The 21,323-nt window shown below is 42.7% G+C and overlaps 1 protein-coding gene across 1 annotated transcript in view; it reads left to right on the top strand.

Annotated features, from left to right (window-relative positions):
- Positions 1–7,333: 7,333 nt before the first annotated feature.
- The window catches only part of TNFAIP8L2 (TNF alpha induced protein 8 like 2), a 71,311-nt gene continuing 57,321 nt past the window's right edge, over positions 7,334–21,323 (top strand). Inside the window, exon 1 of the mRNA XM_056546311.1 lies at positions 7,334–7,348. The gene's annotated coding sequence lies outside the window, so the exon portion shown is untranslated. The remainder of the gene's footprint in view (positions 7,349–21,323) is intronic.

The following is a 21,323-nucleotide window of genomic DNA, read 5'->3' on the forward strand; positions in this document are numbered from 1 at the left end:
TGAGGTCACTATACATGGTAGAAGGCTCCGGCTCATAAATATCTATGGCCCGCAGACAGTGACAGAAAGGGTCCAGTTGTTTAATGATGTCAAGCCATATCTGTTTACAGCTGTCCCTGTTATAATGGCCGGGGATTTCAATGTCACTAGGACTTCAGGTGACAGGTCCTCAGGTAGAGCGGTGGCCAGGGACTCAAAAGTCCTTAATAACATGATCTTGCAGTCCGGGTTAAGTGATGTCTTTACACGGGGCGGTAGAAAGCCAAAATTTACATACACATGTTCTGACAGGAGCAGTAGGATTGACATGGCGTTTGTGAGTCCTGCAGAAATGGTTAGTGAGATGTGTGAGAAAGTTGTCCCATATTCAGATCATATGGCCTTGGTTTTCTGTTTAGGAGCCACTAAGCGCCCAGATATTGGTAGGGGGCTATGGAAGCTCAACTCTAGTATGTTGGAGGATGACTATGTTCAGACATGTGTTCATTCCTTCATGCAGAGTCAGCTAGAGCGGGTGGACTTCTATGATGATATGGCCGCCTGGTGGGAGGATGTCAAGGATGAGATCAGAACCCTCTTAAAGAGACTGTCCTTTAAAAAGGGGAGGAGTAAGTATGGCCAGTATCTCAAGCTGCGCAAAGAATTGGAGTCACTATATTCGGCGGGTGGGGACCAACAAAGGATAGACCAGCTGAAATCTGAGATAAGGCAGTATCAGTACAGCAGGTATACCTCCCTGGTTCTTGAAAGGGATTATGGGTCCTTAGGGTCTCCTGATCCCTTTGAGAATTGCCGGGAGCGGGTGGCAAATAAATCTGTCACCGGTCTCACTGACTCCCAGGGTGTTTTGCAGGAATCTCGGGAGGGTATCCTGGGGGTGGTGAGATCGTACTATGCTGACTTGTTTCAGAGGAAGGTTTTGGATAGAGACAAGATGACCCAATTCTTGGAGACAACTCCGCTCCCTGATACTAATGATTTGGACTTTTCTCCTTTGACAGCAGAATTGACGGTGGCAGAGGTCAAAGAGGCCATTGATAAGTTACATCTGAAGAAGGCACCAGGTCCGGATGGGATAACAGCAGAATTCTATAAGACATTCAGAGACCTCTTGGCCCCAATCCTCGTGGATGTTTACACAAATTGTCTAGAAAGTCACCTGATGCCTCCATCCATGAGAGTGTCCTCGCTGATTCTGCTGTCTAAAGGTAAAGAGCCGAGTGACATCAAGAACTGGAGGCCAATTGCCCTCTTGAATGTCGACAGGAAGATTCTGGCAAAAATCCTGTTTTCTAGGTTAGTTTGTCTGTCCCCGGCACTGTTGGCAGGCTGTCAGTATGGCACAGTAAAAGGGCGGAACATCTCTGGGGCAGTGATCTCCATAAGGGAGATGTTTGAGAGATGTAAAGCCCTGAGGTGTGGGAGATATGTTGTCAGTCTTGACCAGGCTAAAGCCTTTGACAGAGTAGATCACGAGTATCTATGGGCCACTTTGTCAAAGTACGGTATTCCGGGACAATTCATCGATTGGCTGAAGACTTTGTATTGTGAGGCCGAGAGCTTTCCTCTGATCAATGGTTGGCAGGGTGACACCTTCAGGGTTGAGGCGGGGGTGAGACAAGGTTGCCCACTGAGTCCGCTGCTGTATGTATTTGCCTTAGATCCGTTTCTGAGGTCACTGCAGGAGTGTGGTTTTCAGGGGGTGCCGGTCCCCCACTCCCTGCCCCTGAGTGTTGTTGCCTATGCGGATGATGTGACTGTAGTGATATCTGAGCCTCGTGAGGTGGAGATGTTGTCTATGGCCATCAGAAGTTACTCGGAGGCCTCAGGGTCTCTGGTCAACTTTGAGAAGAGTCAAGCTCTCTGGATATCTGATTCTGATCCAGACTTTGATCTGCCCCAATTTGTGAGAGCCTCCTCCTATATTAAAATCCTAGGGGTCAAATTTGGGAGGGATGATAATGCCAAACTAAATTGGGAAGAGAAGTTGGAAGCCGGAAATGCAAAGGTTCAGCGATGGAAGAACTGGAGGCTGACCTATAGAGAAAGGGTTACAATGTTGAAGACTTACCTGGTCCCCGTCTTCTTGTATGTCTCTGTCGTTTTTCCTTTGCCAGAATGTTTCTCCGCTCGGCTCTTTAGCCTGTTCTTCCAGATGTTTTGGGGGAACAGGTTGAACCCAATAAAAAGAGGGATCACCTACCTACAGAGGAGAGAGGGTGGGTTGGATATGCTGAATCCAAGGGTGTTCTTTGACTCCATGTTTCTAAAAGTTAATTTTGGTTGCATGGACTCAAACAACAGCTCCCTGTGGGCGAATAGTATCAGGGACTGGATATTGCCTTTTGCAGAGTCTTGGGTGCGAGGCGGCAGTCTCAAGAGGGGGAGATGGACGCGTGACTACCTCCCCCCGTACCTGGAATACGGGCTCAGATGTCTGAAGAGATGGCGCATTGAGAAGTCCTATATAGAGTGTAAGACCCGTAAGGACCTGTATGTCATGGTGTGTAGGACGTTCTTCTATTTACAGCCAGCTCTGAAGGACTGTACATCCGCCATCTTACAGGACAGTCTGAGACTCCTGAATAGTGTTAGGCTCCCGAAAAAATTTCATGACATCGCCTGGCTGTCCTTACACGGCAAACTATTTGTCAGGGGGAATTTAAGATATCTGAGTCTGTCAGATCGCAAGTGTCCCTTGGGGTGTCAGGAGGAGGAGACCATGACACATTTTATATTGGAGTGTTGGGGAGGGCGACACATATGGCAGGCGATATCCAGGAAGCTTAAGATCCTGAGACTACAGACCCTAAAATACCCTGAAATTATATATGGTGTAACATCTAGTGTGAGGGACATTGACCGGGAGACGTTATATCTGATCATCACCGTCATAAAATACTATCACTGGCACACCAGAACCCGCGTGTCCATGTACAGTGAACCCTTCCATGATAGGAGAGCAGTAGACCTGATCCTGACAGAACTGAGGTGGATCAAATGTTTGGAGGTCAGGAAGGATGGGAAAAATCGTTCATTATGGAGGAATGTACATATAGAATAATATTCACCTTCATGATGTTTTTGTGTTGTTATTTATTTATTTTCTCTTTAATGCAAGTGTATGATATATAATACGTGATTATTGTTTTCATTTAGTTTTTGTGGTCGAATGTACTGTAATATTTCTGTTTGTTTTTTACTAATAAAAATTGCCTCCTATATACAAGTATATAACTACTATAATACTGCTCCTATATACAAGAATATAACTACTATAATACTGCTCCTATATATACAAGAATATAACTACTATAATACTGCTCCTATATATACAAGAATATAACTACTATATACTGCCTCCTAAATAAGTACAGTATATAACTTCCATAATACTGCTCCTATGTATTAGTATATATGCACTATAATACTGCTCCTATGTATTAGTATATATGTACTATAATACTGCTCCTATGTATTAGTATATATGCACTATAATACTGCCCTCTAACTTAATTCTACCGCGTTGTCCTTGTATGTGTACTGTAAGTAGACGTCCATTTGCTGATGATGTAACCAACTATTTTGGGGAGGGGGGTATCAGCCTTTATACGTCTCTTCTGCAGTTCCTGGTGCTACGTTTCACCTATATGTGCAGTTCCTGAGGCGGAGGACACCCTCTTGTGTAATAGTCGATGGTGACCTCTAGGAGCTGCAGTAAGTGATTGCGGTATGAGATGTTTATGTTGGCAGAGCTCTCCCTGAAGAAAGGTTTATATTAAGGATTACCCTATTTATAGACTCATTTCAGGCTGTTTATGTCACCGCCAAAGCCTTTTCTTACTGTAACTGTGAAATTCTTCTTAGGCTTCACATTCCAGTCTCTTATCTTAAAATTTGGATTCTTTAACCCCGTCCTCCCATTGGCTTTGGATACATTTCTAGAGCAGTTAAAATCCATTGCAAAACTTTTATTTCTACGACAATCCATCTTATGTGTGGTTACCTTCACTGACCATCGGGGGCGCCATACACTAAATATCAGGTAACAGACACCTATCATTGGACACGAAGGGCCAAGCAATATCACAATGGTCCCATTAGAGTACAAACCACTGGACACTGGGAGCTGAAGCATTAAAATACTGGGCACCAGGGACCATGTCACTAACCTGTGGGACACTGGGGACCTGCACACCTTACACTGGATGCCAAAGAATAGACACCAGACACTGGACCCGAAGAACCAATGTATGACTGGAATATACCATGGACACTAAACTACAGGATATAATGACTGTGTCACCGAATCACTGGGCAACAGGGACTTGGCTAATATGGTCCTTAAACAAATAGTAACTAATATGGGCACAGTCCGTAAACCATTGGATTTCAAGGAGACCCCGGACATTTGAATAATAAAACGTGGGCCACTAACCCATTAGAGAGCAGCTGATGTAGTACTAAACCACTACACAGCAGGGACTGCACTACTGGGCAGAAAGAGAGAAGCGAGGGAAACACTAAACTACTAAACTCTAGGGACCAGATTACTAAACCACTAGACACCAGGAACTGAAACACTAAACCACTAGGAACCAAGGATTGGATTACTTAACCACCAGGGACCAGGAACTAGAATACTAGACCACTAGGCACCAGATACCGAAACACAGCACTATACACCAGATACTGAAACACTAAACCACTAGGCACCAGGTACTAGAATACTAGACAACTAAGCATCAGGTACTAAGACACTAGAGCACTAGGCACCAGGAACTAGAATACTGGACCAGTAGGCACCAGATACCGAAACACAGCACTATACACCAGATACTGAAACACTAAACCACTAGGCACCAGGTACTAGAATACTAGACAACTAAGCATCAGGTACTAAAACACTAGAGCACTAGGCACCAGGAACTAGAATACTGGACCAGTAGGCACCAGATACCGAAACACAGGACTATACACCAGATACTGAAACACTAAACCACTAGGCACCAGGTACTAGAATACTAGACAACTAAGCATCAGGTACTAAAACACTAGAGCACTAGGCACCAGGTACTAGAATACTGGACCAGTAGGCACCAGATACCGAAACACAGGACTATACACCAGATACTGAAACACTAAACCACTAGGCACCAGGTACTAGAATACTAGACAACTAAGCATCAGGTACTAAGACACTAGAGCACTAGGCACCAGGTACTAGAATACTAGACAACTAAGCATCAGGTACTAAAACACTAGAGCACTAGGCACCAGGAACTAGAATACTAGACCAGTAGGCACCAGAAACTAGAATACTATACAACTAGGCACCAGGAACTAGAATACTAGACCAGTAGGCACCAGAAACTAGAATACTATACAACTAGGCACCAGGAACTAGAATACTGGACCAGTAGGCACCAGATACCGAAACACAGGACTATACACCAGATACTGAAACACTAAACCACTAGGCACCAGGTACTAGAATACTAGGCAACTAAGCATCAGGTACTAAAACACTAGAGCACTAGGCACCAGGAACTAGAATACTAGACCAGTAGGCACCAGAAACTAGAATACTATACAACTAGGCACCAGGAACTAGAAAACTAGACCACTAGGACCCAGGCACTGGAATACTAGACCACTAGGCACCAGGTACTGAAACACTAGACCACTAACTCCAAGTACTAAAACACTAGATCACTAGGTACCAGCTACTGGAATACTAGAACTCTAGGCACCAGGTACTAGAATACCAGACCACTAGGCACCAGGGACTAGAATACTAGACAAGTAGGTTCCAGGTACTGGAATACTAGACCACTAGGCACCAGGTACTGGAATGCTAGACCACTAGGCACCAGGGACTAGAATGCTAGACAAGTAGGCGCCAGGTATTGGAATACTAGACCACTAGGCACCAGGGACTAGAATACTAGACCACTAGGCACCAGGGACTAGAATACTAGACCACTAGGCACCAGCTACTGGAATATTAGACCACTAGGCATCGGGTACTGGAATACTAGATCACTAGGCACCAGGTACTGGAATACTAGACCACTAGGCACCAGGTACTGGAATACTAGACCACTAGGCATCGGGTACTGGAATACTAGACCACTAGGCACCAGGGACTAGAATACTAGACAAGTAGGCACCAGGGACTAGAATACTAGACCACTAGGCACCAGGGACTAGAATACTAGACCACTAGGCACCAGCTACTGGAATACTAGACCACTAGGTACTAAAACATTACACAGCAGGTATTAGCTTATTAAACTCTTGGACAGCAGGGAAAGGAACAGCTAGAAATGAAGGCCAAGGACACGAAACCACTGAACAGCAGGCACTGTGGTACTGAACCACCAGACACCAGATGACTAAACTACTGAACACATGGGACTTGAACCCTAAACTAATGGACAGCAGAGACTGTAGTTCTAAACCACTACATACATGAACTGGAACACTAACCCTCACAACACCAGGGACTGGAACACTCAACCACTAGGCAACTACTTAACACAACGGATTGGAAGAGAAAAGCACTAGGCACCAGGGACTGGAACACCAAATCACTCGGCACCAGGAATCTAGTCCTAGGCAATAGGAATGAAGTTCTAAACTACTATAAACCAGGGACTTTACTAGACACCAAGGACTGGCGTTATAAAGCACTTTACTACTGGGCACCAGGGCTGGAACACTAAATCCCTACACAGCAGGGACTGAAGTTCTAAACCACAAAAAAAATGTGCAGTTATTAAAGGGGTACTCCGGTGGAAACCTTTTTTTTTTTTCTTTTTTTTAATAAACTGGTGCCAGAAAGTTAAACAGATTTGTAAATGACTTCTATAAAAAAAATTCTTAATCCTTCCAGTACTTATTAGCTGCTGAATACTACAGAGGAAATTATTTTCTTTTTGGAACACAGAGCTCTCTGCTGACACCATGAGCACAGTGCTCTCTGCTGACATCTCTGTCCATTTTAAGAACTGTCCAGAATAGGAAAAAATCCCCATAGCAAACATATGCTGCTCTGGACAGTTCCTAAAATGGACAGAGATGTCAGCAGTGAGCAGTGAGCGCTGAAACACCAAACCCTAGACCAGTGTTTCCCAACCAGGGTGTCTCCAGCTGTTGCAAAAACGACAACTCCCAGCATGCCCGGACAGCCGTTGGCTGTCCGGGCATGCTGGGAGTTGTAGTTTTGAAACAGCTGGAGACACCCTGGTTGGGAAACACTGCCCTAGACACAAGAGACAGGAATATCTGGCCATTTGGCCACTGCAGAATGTGGACATACATGAGGGCACCTGGCAGATGGAATGTGAGCGTGTAAATAATCTAATCTGAATGAATGTCCCAATGTTTTAGTTATTTGAGCACGATCACAACCATGGTCGGCATCTGGTATTAAAATAACAAGGAGTCTTGTGTAAGTAAATAGGTTGTGTATGTAAACAATTTCTCATATACAAGACACAAAGAGAAACACAAGGACAAATACACATCTCAATAAACAAACATGAACTGCCTGACTACTATAATACTGCCTCCTATATACAAGAATATAACTACTATAATACTGCTCCTATATACAAGAATATAACTACTATAATACTGCCTCCTATATACAAGAATATAACTACTATAATACTGCCTCCTATATACAAGAATATAACTACTATAATACTGCTCCTATATACAAGAATATAACTACTATAATACTGCCTCCTATATACAAGAATATAACTACTATAATACTGCTCCAATATACAAGAATATAACTACTATAATACTGCTTCCTATATACAAGAATATAACTACTATAATACTGCTCCTATATACAAGAATATAACTACTATAATACTGCTCCAATATACAAGAATATAACTACTATAATACTACTCCTATATACAAGAATATAACTACTATAATACTGCTCCAATATACAAGAATATAACTACTATAATACTGCCTTCTATATACAAGAATATAACTACTATAATACTGCTCCTATATACAAGAATATAACTACTATAATACTGCTCCTATATACAAGAATATAACTACTATAATACTGCCTCCTATATACAAGAATATAACTACTATAATACTGCTCCAGTATACAAGAATATAACTACTATAATACTGCTTCCTATATACAAGAATATAACTACTATAATACTGCTCCTATATACAAGAATATAACTACTATAATACTGCTCCTATATACAAGAATATAACTACTATAATACTGCTCCAATATACAAGAATATAACTACTATAATACTGCTTCCTATATACAAGAATATAACTACTATAATACTGCTTCCTATATACAGGAATATAACTACTATAATACTGCTCCTATATACAAGAATATAACTACTATAATACTGCCCCTATATAAAAGAATATAACTACTATAATACTGCCTCCTATATACAAGAATATAACTACTATAATACTGCTCCTATATACAAGAATATAACTACTATAATACTGCTCATATATACAAGAATATAACTACTATAATACTGCTTCCTATATACAGGAATATAACTACTATAATACTGCCTCCTATATACAAGAATATAACTACTATAATACTGCTTCCTATATACAAGAATATAACTACTATAATACTGCTTCCTATATACAGGAATATAACTACTATAATACTGCTCCTATATACAGGAATATAACTACTATAATACTGCTCCTATATACAAGAATATAACTACTATAATACTGCCTCCTATATACAAGAATATAACTACTATAATACTGCTTCCTATATACAGGAATATAACTACTATAATACTGCTCCTATATACAAGAATATAACTACTATAATACTGCCTCCTATATACAAGAATATAACTACTATAATACTGCCTCCTATATACAAGAATATAACTACTATAATACTGCTCCTATGTACAAGAATATAACTACTATAATACTGCTCCTATATACAAGAATATAACTACTATAATACTGCTCCTATATACAAGAATATAACTACTATAATAGTGCTTCTATATACAAGAATATAACTACTATAATACTGCTCCTATATACAAGAATATAACTACTATAATACCGCTCCTATATACAAGAATATAACTACTATAATAATGCTTCTATATACAAGAATATAACTACTATAATACTGCTCCTATATACAAGAATATAACTACTATAATAATGCTTCTATATACAAGAATATAACTACTATAATACTGCCTCCTATAGACAAGAATATCTACTATAATACTGCCTCCTATATACAAGAATATAACTACTATAATACTGCTCCTATATACAAGAATATAACTACTATAATACTGCTCCTATATACAAGAATATAACTACTATAATACTGCTCCTATATACAAGAATATAACAAATATAATACTGCTCCTATATACAAGAATATAACTACTATAATACTGCTCCTATATACAAGAATATAACTACTATAATACTGCTCCTATATACAAGAATATAACTACTATAATACTGTTCCTATATACAAGAATATAACTACTATAATACTGCTCCTATATACAAGAATATAACTACTATAATACTGCCTCCTATATACAAGAATATAACTACTATAATACTGCTCCTATATACAAGAATATAACTACTATAATACTGCTCCTATATACAAGAATATAACTACTATAATACCGCTCCTATGTACAAGAATATAACTACTATAATACTGCTTCTATATACAAGAATATAACTACTATAATACTGCCTCCTATAGACAAGAATATCTACTATAATACTGCCTCATATTTACAAAATTATAACTACTATCATGCTGTATTTACATCCTCTGCTGCCTTAGGCCTGAGTCTGAACACTGTCCATTTACAATTATTGCCTTGATTAGCTCTACATGCTGCAACAGTAAGTGCTGATAAAAAAAAAAAAACTACATGGTTGTTCACAAGGTACCATAGTTTCACGCAGAAAATGTGTGAAACATTAAATTGTTATGTGCTTTCCTATTACCATGAATGGTCACTGCTAACAACGCTGAAGATGAGAGATTTTGTTTATCATGGATCATCAATTGTAATAATAGTAATAATTGTTATAGGGAAATATAAGTGCTCAGTGACATTTACACTAAGGCATCACTGCAAGGACCGGGTGTTCAGTGGTGCAGACTGTGTTCCCTAAGAATTACAGTACTCCCTCAAGTTACAATATTAATTGGTTCCAGGACGACCATTGTATGTTGAAACCATTGTATGTTGAGACCAGAACTCTATGGAAACCTGGTAATTGGTTCTGAAGCTCCAAAATGTCATCCCAAAAAAAAAAGGAAAAAGTGAGGATTAAAGATAAATAAGTAGATAACTAATATAGATAAAGCAAATCCTTACATATAAAAGTAAGAAAGATCTGCTGGAGCTGTAATCACTGTCTGTCAGTGTTTCCCAACCGGGGAGCCTACAGCTGTTGCAAAACTACAACTCCCAGCATGCCCGGACAGCCAAAGGCTGTCCGGGCATGCTGGGAGTTGTAGTTTTGCAACAGCTGGGGGCACCCTTCTTGGGAAACACTGGTCTATGTAGAGGACAGGAGCTTCTTCGGGGTCCTGTACAGAACACGCAATGTCCTAAAAAAGTAATGGAGTCGCCCTCACCTGGTGTCCAGAGGAGCAGGTAACCCTGGTACAGGTAATGTGTACAGAACATGTAATACCTCCCTGTACTGTAGGGGGCGCTACCAGACACCAGTCAGTGCATACACTTCAGTAATACAGGTAAAGAGTACAGAACATGTAATACCTGCCTGTACTGTAGGGGGCGCTACCAGACACCAGTCAGTGCATGCACTTCAGTAATACAGGTAAAGAGTACAGAACATGTAATACCTCCCTGTACTGTAGGGGGCGCTACCAGACACCAGTCAGTGCATGCACTTCAGTAATACAGGTAAAGAGTACAGAACATGTAATACCTCCCTGTACTGTAGGGGGCGCTACCAAACACCAGTCAGTGCATGCACTTCAGTAATACAGGTAAAGAGTACAGAACATGTAATACCTCCCTGTACTGTAGGGGGCGCTACCAGACACCAGTCAGTGCATGCACTTCAGTAATACAGGTAAAGAGTACAGAACATGTAATACCTCCCTGTACTGTAGGGGGCGCTACCAGACACCAGTCAGTGCATGCACTTCAGTAATACAGGTAAAGAGTACAGAACATGTAATACCTCCCTGTACTGTAGGGGGCGCTACCAGACACCAGTCAGTGCATGCACTTCAGTAATACAGGTAAAAAGTATACAGAACATGTAATACCTCCCTGTACTGTAGGGGGCGCTACCAGACACCAGTCAGTGCACACACTTCAGTAATACAGGTGTTTTACCAGTGAATGTCCATTCTGATTGGTCACTTCTTTCAGCCATTGACATGTTTCACAGATCTGAACTGTCTGTAGTATTGTATGTGGAGTCTGGTTTCAACTTACAATGGTCCAGAAAAGACCATTGTATGTTGAAACTATTGTATGTTGAGGCCATTGTAAGTTGAGGGATCACTGTATATTGTCTACAATGAAGTACAGGACACACTATGCTGTACAAGACTCTGTACACATAAAACAGCCCTACCCTTAATAGTAATAAATATAGTGACTAAATAATACCTCCATACTGTGACCGGCTTCAGCTTCGCACTGTCCCACTGAAGGATCCTCTTCTGCACTGAGCTCTGCTGCAGGGGGACCACCTGGGGATTCAGGACACATGCACCGAATAATCGTACAACCGAAGCTCTCAACTGTATGTGCATCTTTAAGACACACACTATTAGCAGGATACTATGAAAGAGAGATTCTACAGCTCCCTCTCCCATCACTTTAGAGAAGGAGGTGACGCTACAATATGAGGAGCCTAACAATTAGAAAGGGTCCAAACGACTAAAGAGAGGTCTAACTACTATATGGAGGACAAAACTACTAAAGAGGGTGTCTAACTACTACATGTGGGACCATTATGGGGGCTAAATACTATCAGCAACAGCTCCCTCCTCCATCACTTTAGAGAAGGTTAATTCCTGGAGGTATATATATCTGTTACCAGCCTTCCCTTGTCATGCCTGATGAAGCTGCGCATGCGCAGCGAAACGCGTTGCATCTAATAAATCCATTGATTTTACTTGGCTGTCTGATGGTTCCTCTCTGCGCCAGACAAACTCCTGACTCCCTGGTTATTCGCCTTTGATTCCATCACTTTAGAGAAGGAAGTGTTGCTACAAAATGAGGGGGGGCTGACAACTAAAGAGGGGTCTAACTACTATATGGGGGACCTAACTACTATATGTGGGACCTAACTATTTTATGGGGGCTAAATACTATAGGACTATAGGCAGGGACCTAGTTACTAAAATGAGGCCTAACTACTATATGGGGGGCTAACTATCAAAGAGGGGCCTAACTACAAAATGAGGGGGCGTAACTGCAATATGAGTGGCCTAACTACTACATGGGGGGACAAAACCCTCAAAAATATGCCTAAGTACCATATGAGGGGGGGGGTAGCTACTCTATGGGGAATCTAATTACTACATGAAGGGGCCTAACTACTATATGAGGGAACCTAACTACTTAAGAGGAGCTTAACTACTATATGGGGGTTGACTACTATATGGGGGCAGACTACTATATGGGGGCTGACTACTATATGGGGGCTGACTACTATATGGGGGCTGGCTAATATATGGGGGCTGACTACTATATGGGGGCTGACTACTATATGGGGGCTGACTACTATATGGGGGCTGACTACTATATGGGGGCTGACTACTATATGAAGGGCCTAACTACTACATGAAGGTTTATTTATTATTATTAATTATTTATTGTTTGTAAATTTGGATCTCTTTACGAATATTCACACCCTGCGTTTTGGCCGGGTGCTGTATTCAATACCGCACTAGTCATTCTAGTTCATCTTTTTCACTTTTCTCCAAGTAGTGTTCATACATCCCCTTCTGGTCAGTTGCGATTTGGTTTACCGCACTGTTTATTATTTATTTTTTATTTTAATAAGGCAGCGATATACAATAAAAAAATGTTATCCTTTGAATTAATATACATAACTCTTTATATCATATACATTTTTCGAAATAATATCCTACTTGCGTTGTTGAATGCTGCACCGGTGACTAAGCGGTGTGACTCCTTGAGTCGCTTGTGGTGTTATATTCACACAACATGCGATAATTATATTATATATATATATATATGTTTATAAGATTGCATTGTGCTTTTATATTGCTGCTTTATTATTATCTTTGTGACTTCCGTTTGTCTATTTATATTTATTTATATCTATTTATATATTTTTCATACATTGTCACATTTATATATGGATATGTAATTCTATGTAACAACTTTTTCAAAAAGCACTCCAATGGTTAATTCCTGGAGGTATATATATCTGTTACCAGCCTTCCCTTGTCATGCCTGATGAAGCTGCGCATGCGCAGCGAAACGCGTTGCATCTAATAAATCCATTGATTTTACTTGGCTGCCTGATGGTTCCTCTCTGCGCCAGATATACTCCTGACTCCCTGGTCATTCGGTTTTGATTTTACTCTTACCCAGGAGGGCAGCAGTGGACCTTCTTCCATATCTCTTCTGCTCTTAACCTTGTTGTGTGTGGGCGCACAACCAACTTTGGTAAGCGGCTTGGGAATCACCATCCCCTACCCCCACCTGCAAGATCTACTGATCCCGCACATGAGGCGCCTTCCTCCCTCTCTCTAGACATCACTTTAGAGAAGGAAGTGTTGCTACAAAATGAGGGGGGGGGGGCTAACAACTAAAGAGGGGTCTAACTACTATATGGGGGACCTAACTACTATATGTGGGACCTAACTATTTTATGGGGGCTAAATATTATAGGACTATAGGCAGGGACCTAGTTACTAAAATGAGGCCTAACTACTATATGGGGGCTAACTATCAAAGAGGGGCCTAACTACAAAATGAGGAGGCGTAACTACAATATGAGTGGCCTAACTACTACATGGGGGGACAAAACCCTCAAAAATATGCCTAAGTACCATATGAGGGGGGGGGGTAGCTACTCTATGGGGAATCTAATTACTACATGAAGGGGCCTAACTACTATATGAGGGAACCTAACTACTTAAGAGGAGCTTAACTACTATATGGGGGCTGACTACTATATGGGGGCAGACTACTATATGGGGGCTGACTACTATATGGGGGCTGACTACTATATGGGGGCTGACTACTATATGGGGGCTGACTACTATATGGGGGCTGACTACTATATGGGGGCTGACTACTATATGGGGGCTGACTACTATATGGGGGCTGACTACTATATGGGGGCTGATTACTATATGAAGGGCCTAACTACTACATGAAGGTTTATTTATTATTATTAATTATTTATTGTTTGTAAATTTGGATCTCTTTACGAATATTCACACCCTGCGTTTTGGCCGGGTGCTGTATTCAATACCGCACTAGTCATTCTAGTTCATCTTTTTCACTTTTCTCCAAGTAGTGTTCATACATCCCCTTCTGGTCAGTTGCGATTTGGTTTACCGCACTGTTTATTATTTATTATTTATTTTTTATTTTAATAAGGCAGCGATATACAATAAAAAAACGTTATCCTTTGAATTAATATACATAACTCTTTATATCATATACATTTTTCGAAATAATATCCTACTTGCGTTGTTGAATGCTGCACCGGTGACTAAGCGGTGTGACTCCTTGAGTCGCTTGTGGTGTTATATTCACACAACATGCGATAATTATATTATATATATATATATGTTTATAAGATTGCATTGTGCTTTTATATTGCTGCTTTATTATTATCTTTGTGACTTCCGTTTGTTTATTTATATTTATTTATATCTATTTATATATTTTTCATACATTGTCACATTTATATGTGGATATGTAATTCTATGTAACAACTTTTTCAAAAAGCACTCCAATGGTTAATTCCTGGAGGTATATATATCTGTTACCAGCCTTCCCTTGTCATGCCTGATGAAGCTGCGCATGCGCAGCGAAACGCGTTGCATCTAATAAATCCATTGATTTTACTTGGCTGCCTGATGGTTCCTCTCTGCGCCAGATATACTCCTGACTCCCTGGTCATTCGGTTTTGATTTTACTCTTACCCAGGAGGGCAGCAGTGGACCTTCTTCCATATCTCTTCTGCTCTTAACCTTGTTGTGTGTGGGCGCACAACCAACTTTGGTAAGCGGCTTGGGAATCACCATCCCCTACCCCCACCTGCAAGATCTACTGATCCCGCACATGAGGCGCCTTCCTCCCTCTCTCTAGACATCACTTTAGAGAAGGAAGTGTTGCTACAAAATGAGGGGGGGGGGCTAACAACTAAAGAGGGGTCTAACTACTATATGGGGGACCTAACTACTATATGTGGGACCTAACTATTTTATGGGGGCTAAATACTATAGGACTATAGGCAGGGACCTAGTTACTAAAATGAGGCCTAACTACTATATGGGGGCTAACTATCAAAGAGGGGCCTAACTACAAAATGAGGAGGCGTAACTACAATATGAGTGGCCTAACTACTACATGGGGGGACAAAACCCTCAAAAATATGCCTAAGTACCATATGAGGGGGGGGGTAGCTACTCTATGGGGAATCTAATTACTACATGAAGGGGCCTAACTACTATATGAGGGAACCTAACTACTTAAGAGGAGCTTAACTACTATATGGGGGCTGACTACTATATGGGGGCTGACTACTATATGGGGGCTGACTACTATATGAAGGGCCTAACAACTACATGAAGGTGCTAACTACTAATCAAAGGGGTCTAACTATTATATGGGGGCCTAATTACTATATTGAGCTTGGTTATTGTATGGAGGCACAGTGTGGGGGGCTAACTACTATGTGGGGGCACAGATGGGTCATAACTACTATATGGGGAACCTAAAATGTTTGTCCAGTAGAGTTGCACTCTGAAGAGAAGACGAATAAGGAAATAAAGGAGAAAAGGAAAAGAGAAAGACTCCAATCAGAGAAGAAGTCACTTGTGAGTTAGTGGATGAAACTGCACTGTAATCACTTATGTGGTCTGCAGAGTCTGTGTAGTACTGATATCTACCATTATATGGTCACTGTATGAAGGGTTTATGTTTATTATTCTGTGTATAGTGCTTTTAATTTAGTAACAGAATAGTGGTCAAAGTGTGATGATATTTGGTAACTGCCTGGTGGTGTTATTCAATCACTATGTTGTGGTCATGGTTTGGCGGTATTATTTGTCCCTTGAATACTGATAATATTGGTCCCAGTATACTTACTTAAGTTAGTAACAGTTTGATGGTAAAATGGTGATATGTGAATATTCGTTCCTTGTATAGCAGTATTATTTGGTTACTACATGACTATTATCAAAGTTATATAGTATTATCATACATAGAAAATTCTCTTACACCTATGTTGTCTTTGAGATACATTTATTTTCTTTTTTTGGATCGGTGAAGGGGAAATGCAAAACTTTTCTTTATATACTCTAGCAATTCTGCTTGAGAGATGGGGTAGAGAGGTTGCATGGAAAACCCCTTAAAGGGGTTGTCCTCTGCCCCGCCTTCCGGAGGTCAGCTCGCAGCGTCCCCCCACTATTACTCTATCAGGTCCCCCACTATTACTCTATCAGGTCCCCCACTATTACTCTATCAGGTCCCCCACTATTACTCTATCAGGTCCCCCACTATTACTCTATCAGGTCCCCCACTATTACTCTATCAGGTCCCCCCACTATTACTCTATCAGGTCCCCCACTATTACTCTATCAGGTCCCCCCACTATTACTCTATCAGGTCCCCCACTATTACTCTATCAGGTCCCCCACTATTACTCTATCAGGTCCCCCACTATTACTCTGTCAGGTCCCCCACTATTACTCTATCAGGTCCCCCACTATTACTCTATCAGGTCCCCCACTATTACTCTGTCAGGTCCCCCACTATTACGACATCTTCTTTCAGCTACAATTCTCTTTTCAGCCAAGTTTTAAAGCGCAACTGTCATGAACTTGGGGCTATATAACCTACACAGCCTTTGTACTGTGTGCAGATTGTGTCTACCGTTTTTACCTTAGTTCTCTCTGCTTTTATCAACCCCAAAAACGTTTTCGATAGCAGCCGCACACAGTCAGATAGGTGTGGCGCAAGGATTGCTATGCCCCACCACGACACACCTATCCCCTGTACGTCAGCGCTGGGACAGCTGTGTAATTGACACACAGGTCCCAGCGCATGCCCATCTTAGCTTATACCCCGTGCACGCCGCAGCATGTTATCCTGGCAAGCGCTCGCTCCCGCCGCCTGCCGCCTCAGTGCGTCTGTGCAGTGCTAGAGGAAGAGAGCGCGCTCTCTGCCTCTAGCACTGCGCAGGCGCACTGAGGAGGCAGGCGGCGGGAGCGAGCGCTTGCCAGCATAACACGCTGCGGCGTGCACGGGGTATAAGCTAAGATGCGCATGCGCTGGGACCTGTGTGTTAATGTATGTACAGGGGATAGGCGTGTCGGCAAACCTTGCGCCATGCCTATCCGATTGTGTGCGGCTGCTATAGAAAACGTTTTTTTTGCGGTGACAAACACAATCTGCACACAGTACAAAGGCTGTGTGTAGGTTATATATGTTACGCCGAGCGCTCCGGGTCCCTGCTCCTCCCCGGAGCGCTCGCGGCGTTCTTCAGCGAGCAGCACCACGGTCAGACCCGCTGACCGGGAGCGCTGCTCTGTTGTCACCAGTGGGGATGCGATCCGCGTGGCGGGACGCGCCCACCCACGGGTCGCATCCCAGTCCTCTCACTTGCCCCGTTCCCCTGCTGTCATGTCCCGCCGCGTGCGCCGGCTCTCTGAAATTTAAAGGGCCAGTGCACCACTAATTGGTGCCTGGTCCAATCAGTGCTAATCACTCCCAAACATATAAAAACCCACTTCCCCTTCCTGTCCTTGCTGGATCTTGTTGCCTAGTGCCCTGAGAAAGCGTTTTGTGTGTTCCCAAGCCTGTGTATCCAGACCCTTGCTGTTGCCCCTGACTACGAACCTTTGCCGCCTGCCTTGACCTTTTGCTACATCCAACCTTGCCTTCACCTTGTCCTTGTGTACTATGCCTATCTCAGCTGTTAGTGAGGTTGAGTCGCTATCGGGGGATACGACCTGGGAGTTACCGCCGCAGCAAGTCCATCCCGCCTTGCGGCGGGCTCTGGTGAAAACCAGTAACTTCTTAGAACCGGTCCCCTGGTACGGCCCACGCCATCGCCTCACCAACACAGAGGATCCACTACCCGCTTCCAGTCCAGTTTCTGACAATATAGCCCAAAGTTCATGAGAGTTGTCTAGTTACTCACTTATACACACTTCCTTATCTTATAGACACTTCACTTATCTGTGTTTGGTGTCTAGTATCAAATTACTTTGTCTTTCTTTTCCACATAAGTTTCTTTTTTTCTTTTTTTGCAGGTTACAAAATGAGTGTTGTCTCGGACCTTTCCCAGCTTGCTGTGTGGCCCGAGACAATACATCAGAAGTCAGGTGCTGAAAGGGGGCTTGGCTGCGTCATCTGTTGTGTGTGTAGACAGCCGCCTGATGACGTGTCCGTGCTTGTATGTCAGGTTGTGCTGTGCTGCAATGGGTGGGGCGACTGATGTGTGGGAGGGAAATAAGTCACCTCCCACCTTGGAAAAAAAGTATCCTGGGGATTGTAGTCTGAGGGAGGCCACAGAATCAGAAAGTAGACAGTTCATAAAAAAAGCCAGCAAGGTGATGGGGGACACAGGACACCCCAACATCCTGTAGCCCCATTAAAAAATGTCCAGGACGGGTGTCAAGAATACAATAATCTTTACAGTATAGCTGGCACACTTGCCACTCTCAGGTCCTCCCGTTTTAACCATAGAACATAGGCTAGCCATTCACTGGCACAACATGGGCAGTCATAGTCCCGTTGTATTGTTTGTACGAACAACTATGCCAAAGCCACGCCATATTACCAGATCACTGCCTGTTTTTGAACGAAAACCCAGTCAGCTTGGGCACAGTGGCAGATGGTTGGAGTTATTCTGCCCATAATGCCAAACCTTTTGTTTTCAGATATGTACGACTAAAAAAAAACGTCGACCTTGATGGATCACACTTTCGGCAAGCATGGGTCTGTCATCGCCCATTGGGAAAGATTGTTTGCTTATAATTTACAGACGATATGTGAATTGTGAGCACCACTGCAGGGGTCAGAGGTTATCTCCAGGACTGAGCGGTCCCAGCTATACATGGACTTGTTGATAGCACAGAGAAGTGTTAGGAGAGGATGTGCAGGCTGGATAGTGGAGCACAGACTCACTGTTCACACATATCTTTCTGGTGAACTTCACGAGCCCCCGTAGAAATGCTGCATTAAAAAGTAAGTCCAGCAGGAGGCAGAATAAGTGTCATAGACACTAGTGGGAAATATGGCCTACTTACTATAATACAGTCCACTATGTACAAGAATATGTGTTAGCGGGGTGTGATGAGGGCAGATGTTGTTAACCTCTTGTATTCATGACGCCAGGGCGTGGTTTATCCTTAATACCACCTGAAGGTATACCGCTGTATCCTGGGCTGGGCACGGGGGCAATAATGACTCCAACGCCAAGTTACAGACAATGGTGGCTTTACTGATGGTAGAAAGTTGGTAAAGTCTATACAGTTCAGCCAGGGCCCAAGGAGGTGGCCAGTGACGCAGAGAACTTAAGGGCTTGCTGGGACTTGTAGTAGGACTGGACAATTGAATGCAGACCACACTGACATGACAGATGACAGGGACTGACTTGACTCATAAAGCTGTGACTTTATCTTACTTGATTTGATGGCGGCTGCAGGACTGGACTTTGAGGTCTCCAACACTCTGGACACACACACTAGGCGAGTGCACTGGACCTCAGCAGAAGAGAGAGAGAAGCTCCACCCAGGGGTTATATGGGGGAGACCAGCAGGGAGCCCATAGGTCACTCTTGGGGTCACCTGGTCACTAGTACCTCCTGGGTAAAAATCACATGACATAACTCTTAAAGATACAACACATATGCAGAACATATGTACAGGGGTGGAAACAGGTGCAAGGGACCCTGGGGACACTGAAGGAGGCTCCCTGACAGGACAGAAAGGGTGCGGGGTAACATCTCCCGTACTGGGCCTCCACAAATATATAGTAACTACTATAATGCTTTCCCCTATTTACAACAGTCAGGGGCAGATTAAGGATATCATGGCCCCGGGCTGTTCATTAAGTGTGGGCCCCTACTCAATGGTATTGATATGTGTCAAAGGGGGGGACCCCCTTTTACCCCATTAGCCCCATTTGGTGGACAAAATTTAGTGGAATGTTAATAGGAATACGCCTAAGAAATTTTGTGCCGGTTGCAAAATCATGGATTATGATTCATACATTTATAATGTAGCCTCAGGGCTTAATAAATGACACAGATAAATATATAATGCAGCATTTATAGGTGTCCGAGCCTCAGGCTGTTCTAAATGCAGCAGTGGGTTAACAAAAAAATAAATAAACATTAAAAAAACCTAACATCCCTGTGTAATATGTAAGAATATAACTACTATAATACTGCCCCTATATACAAGAATATGACTACTATAATACTGCTCCTATATACAAGAATATAACTACTATAATACTGCTCCTATATACAAGAATATAACTACTATAATACTGCTCCTATATACAAGAATATAATTACTGTCACGATTCGGCTTACAGATAGTGGATCCTCTAGAGTCTAGAGTCCCCATCAAATTTGTCCGGCAGGGACAAGCGGAGGCTAGGAGCGGCCACTCGCTGCGGAGGAGGTGCAGGAGCTGGCGGAGGAGATGGTTGCTGCTGTAGCAGAGGCAGAAGTTGCTGTAACGTGGCGGTCAACTGCGACAGCTGCTGTCCTTGTTGGGCAATTTGCTGCGATTGCTGAGCGACCACCGTGGTAAGGTCAGCGAGACTTGGCAGCGGCACCTCAGCGGGATCCATGGCCGGATCTACTGTCACGATTCGGCTTACAGGTAGTGGATCCTCTGTGTCAGCGAGGGATTGGCGTGGACCGTGCTGGCGGTTCTAAGAGGCTACTGGTTTTCACCAGAGCCCGCCGCAAAGCGGGATGGTCTTGCTGCGGCAGTAGCAACCAGGTCGTATCCACTAGCAACGGCTCAACCTCGCTGACTG

This window comes from Hyla sarda, chromosome 11 (genome assembly GCF_029499605.1).
Source record: "Hyla sarda isolate aHylSar1 chromosome 11, aHylSar1.hap1, whole genome shotgun sequence".
Taxonomy (NCBI): domain Eukaryota; kingdom Metazoa; phylum Chordata; class Amphibia; order Anura; family Hylidae; genus Hyla; species Hyla sarda.